The sequence below is a fragment of the Chenopodium album genome, chromosome 9 (assembly GCF_948465745.1).
Source record: "Chenopodium album chromosome 9, dcCheAlbu1.1, whole genome shotgun sequence".
Classification (NCBI taxonomy): Eukaryota; Viridiplantae; Streptophyta; class Magnoliopsida; order Caryophyllales; family Amaranthaceae; genus Chenopodium; species Chenopodium album.
The window spans coordinates 52,615,986-52,620,475 of record NC_137842.1 but is presented as its reverse complement, the minus strand read 5'-3'; the positions used below and the strand labels follow the sequence as shown (position 1 = coordinate 52,620,475).

Sequence of the window (4,490 nt, the reverse complement as noted above, 5' to 3'; positions counted from 1 at the left end):
TTTTGAACGCGTTTTAAAAATATCTTCCATTACTTTCCTTTCCTAGTTTAGTTTCGGGTCAACTAGCATTTATATATTGGTCGAGTTTTTCCTCAAAGCTTTCATGACTATATAGATTAAGATAGACTTGTTTATTATCTTCCTTAAACCCATTCTTAAGCTAAAGTAATCATTTAATCAAGCCCAACGAAAAGCCTTGAACCTAGTTATTATGGGGCTTGTTGGTGCGCTTCTTTTGAGCCCATTTTACGCTGATGTACATAGCAGCTTTGAGGGATATTTGGCTGATCATTTTACCCTAAGTAACCTCCTCTAATAAATGGTATTAAAACCTAATTATGGCTGCCCAATTCCTCTCCTTCTCCTTCTCTTATAACGTAAAAAACAAGGCTAACTTTCATAAGTTTTTCTCCACCCAAAAGATGCAGCAACTCACTCCTCTTCTCCCAATATTTTTCGTGGGATTCAAGGTTGAAATCAAGGGTAAATCAAAGACTAACATACTGCCATAAACTCTGCAAAAGTCGTGCTCCATTTCCCCTATAAAAACAACACGGAAACGAAGCAAGGCACAAGACTCTTTGGGTGGGTGTTGTGCGTGTGGTTGCTGCTGTTTGTGTGCGGTGTTGCTGTCCTTTTCTTTGGGTTTTGGTGGCCTATATATCAAGGTAACTATCCTTTCTTACCTTAGATTAGAAATGCTAGGTTTTAGGGTTGAATTGATGGGTAGAAAGCATGTTAGGGTTAGGAATGATTTCAATTTTCGTACGTAGTTAGTATGTCTGGTTTCGGAATGGATTTAGCCTTATTTTATGTGTTTAACACATGAATTTCATGCCTAGTTTGATTTACTATCAATCCCTAATTGTTTTATCATGTTTTTGATGTGTTTTAATCAAGTTATAACATGATTTTGGGGCTTCCAAGTATGATGTACGTGACTGATGTGTGTGTGTGAGACTGCTATTTCTGTAGTTCTTTATGGTCGTGGTTAAGCCTTAATTTCAATTACTATATTTCATATTATTGTAGAGGATTGTTTTAGGACCGATTTGATATATTATGGGTAAAATTCGGAGGTGTTTAAGGCCTCCAAATGACTGATTTTGTGAGACAAGTTGTGCTGCCAACGTGAATTAAGAACGTGATGTTAGATTGAGTTTATGAGCATGTATATATCTTATATTTGTGACCAATTGAATATATCTTCTAAGTTATCATGGTAGGATTATATAGGAGTTTATACCATAGCGAAATTCCATGTTTATATGCAAAATTCTATCTTTTTATGAGCATGTATATTCTAAACTCTTGGATTGCTGACAGCATGTTTAATATATCTTCTTAAGTCTTAAATTAATTATCTTGATTGATTTTATTGCCTAATTTGAATTAGAATCATGTTAGGATATTCCCTAAATTGATATAGCATGATATTATATAATTTAAGATAGTTTAAAGTGCCTAAATTAGTGCAACATAGCTGCTGCCCCTAATCTGCTAGGCGTGTGAAGGATGGTGATTTTCAATTTTGTATTCCTTGATTTCTAAGCGCAAATGCATGTTTAATATGGCCTATTGTGTTTTTAGAGTGTGTACTAAAATGGGCTAAGCTTAGTTTCATGTTTAAGGTGGGTTTTTGGGTGATTTGGTATAATTGGTACTGCTGTACATTAGTGTAGGGGCCGCTGTAAATATGACTTTAATTTGGCATGTTCTCTTTTGAATTTTAAGTCCGGAATGGTTTTATATGATGCCTAATGAGTGTATGTATATGCCTTTATTTTTATTTTGCATTTTAGGCATGTTTGGTTGGGTTTTTATGATGATTTTCGGAGTTACTTGTTGCTGTCCTGTTTTGGTTGTTTTATGAAATTCTAGTTTGGATTTGTTGTTTAATAAAATGAATTTATGGGATTTTTATTATAACTATTATATGTTAGTTGAATTTATATGTTAATAAGTGATGTATGAATTTTTGGGTATTATAAACCCCTAAAGTGAAATATTTCTATGTGTGTTTGAATATGTGTGGGTTGTAATTGTATTGTCGACGTCGTAATGCTTTAGAGAAGGATAACACTGTCTTTAGCATCACTTCGCCAAGAGTTGTGAATGCACATAATTGTTGAATTTCGATAATTAATTATATTCCCAAACTCAGACGATACCTTTTGTGTTTTATTAAGTTGAAGTGTGTTTTGAAAGGGAGTTTCAATTGAATTTAAGAAATATGATTTTCTTATGCAGTTTGAATTGAGTGTAAGACCATTTTTGGCTTCTCTGCAGATTTCTAAATGAAATATATTATATTATTTATTTTAATTGATTTTGAATTGTGTGTGGGGCCATAGTCGGGTGTGAGGCCGGGTTGCTTCCCGATGGTTAATGAACATGCTAACTACCTGGATTGCGAGTCTTAGGTAGCTCAACCTGGGTTAATTGTTGTCGTCCGGGGGTGTGTAAGACCTTATAGGCATCTACCCATAACCGGGAGTTGGCCAATCTTAGACACGGTCTCTGCGAGATGACCGGGGGTTCGTCCTGACAAACCTTAGGAAGTGGATTGCGAGGCCACTAGCGTTCCCTCCATGCCAGTTCTACTGTTTTGAAGGTTTTGGGTTTGAAATATTTATATTATTAAATTATTACTTATTTGAAGTCTATATATTATTATGATTGAAATTGAGTGATTTAATATTGATATTTCTGTTTTAAGTTTATTTTGAAATATTTCATTGTTTGTATGGTTTGATGGTTTTAAGTGATTTCATTTGAGTTTTCAAGTTGATTGTGGTTATGTTTTCTTTCTGTTTAATTTAAGTCTAAGATCTTCTATTTCTGATTTGAGGGAGAACTGCTAGTTGCTCCCCACTGATTGTGGAACGTTGTTATAATTTGCAGGTTTCATTTGTTTATTTGATATCTGTGACGCTGGGTTGGGGATTGAGAGTTTAGAACCTAACTTTTAGGCTTGTATGCCTTTGTTGTTAGGTGACTGTTTAATTATTTTGAATTTAGTCTAGTTTGGCCGATAAGGGTTGTTATGCCCTTGGCTTTTGAATGTAATTGATTTGTCCATGTTAAAGTTTGTTTGCTATTTTCTTTTGTTCACATAGCTTGCGCTTAGCTTAAACAACTTAATTTGGATGTGTGAATAAGTTAAATTTGACTTTTAGCCCTAGGTTAAGCTTGACTTTTCTAATCAAAGTTAAGTAGCCTCCCGTTCAAGCGTAATTCCGCTAACGCTTCCAGTTCCAAAAGGACGGGGTGTTACAGTCTTTAGATAAATTTCCGCAGATAACTTCCTCTAGGGGATCCCTCGCAAGAACCTGTGGCAAGCTGTCATCACAAATATCATCCACTATATCAATTACATCAATATAACAACAATTTTCCTCTAGCATAGACCCTTTCAAAACCTTCCCTAAATTAAAAGTAACATTGTCGTCACCTACAGAAAGGGTTAGTTTTCCATTTTTAACATCAATAATTGCTCCTGCAGTATGGAGAAAAGGCCTACCTAATATAATGGGTATTTGCGTATCCTCTGCCATGTCTAACACAACAAAATCAACAGGAATAAAAAATTTACCAACTCTGACAGGGACGTCCTCTAAAATACTTAAAGGGTATTTTACCGAACGATCTGCCATTTGCAAAGTTATATTAGTAACTTTTAATTCTCCCATATTAAGTTTAGCACGGACAGACGATGGCATGACGCTGACACTAGCACCCAAATCACACAAAACTTTATCAATAAAAACATTCCTTATATGACAAGGGATGGAAAAACTACCGGGATCCTTTAATTTAGGAGGGGATTTGTTTTGCAATAGAGCGCTACACTCCTCTGTGAAAGCTACAGTTTCTACTTCATTAAAGGCCCTTTTCCTAGTCAGAATTGTAAGAGTTTATAGGTACTACGCAGCGGAAATAATCATGAATCATATTCATATAGCACCTAACCAAGGATCTCATGCATAACACATAAAGAGTAAGAATAACACCTTTGAAGCGTGATTCCACAAGTGATCGAACAAGAACAATAAGGAGAACAAGAACCCCACGTGTGATTCCTCTACTTAGTCCACGAGCACGGATTAAACCTCCACTAACGCTAGTTAGTTGTGACTGAACACTTCAATCAACCTTCAACGGAGATCCGAGCCACGAACACACCACAACACCACCCACGCGCCACCACACGCGCCGCCCACAAGGGAGGGTCGTACGGACAGGGAGGAGAGAGAGAGAGAGGGCCGAGTAGAGAGAGAGTTAGGGTTTGGGATGCTTGGTTGCTTGTGTAACAATTTACTGTATGTCAATTGTTATGTCATGCAACCCTAGGCATGGTTTATATTTATAGATCATATCTAGAAATAAAACCATGTCATGTCCAAAACCCATTAGACTCTTCTAGTTATCCAAGCCCAAACATTAATGTGGTATGTCATGAACTCATAAGGCCCAATAATGGTCCTCTA

At 36.1% G+C, this 4,490-nt stretch overlaps 1 long non-coding RNA gene across 1 annotated transcript; it reads left to right on the top strand.

Annotated features, from left to right (window-relative positions):
• The first annotated feature begins 432 nt into the window (after positions 1 to 432).
• LOC145559858 (uncharacterized) lies at positions 433 to 3,100 on the top strand. Its single transcript, XR_014093008.1, has 2 exons — positions 433 to 668; positions 2,905 to 3,100. It is a non-coding gene; the product is annotated as an uncharacterized LOC145559858 (long non-coding RNA).
• Positions 3,101 to 4,490: the final 1,390 nt, after the last annotated feature.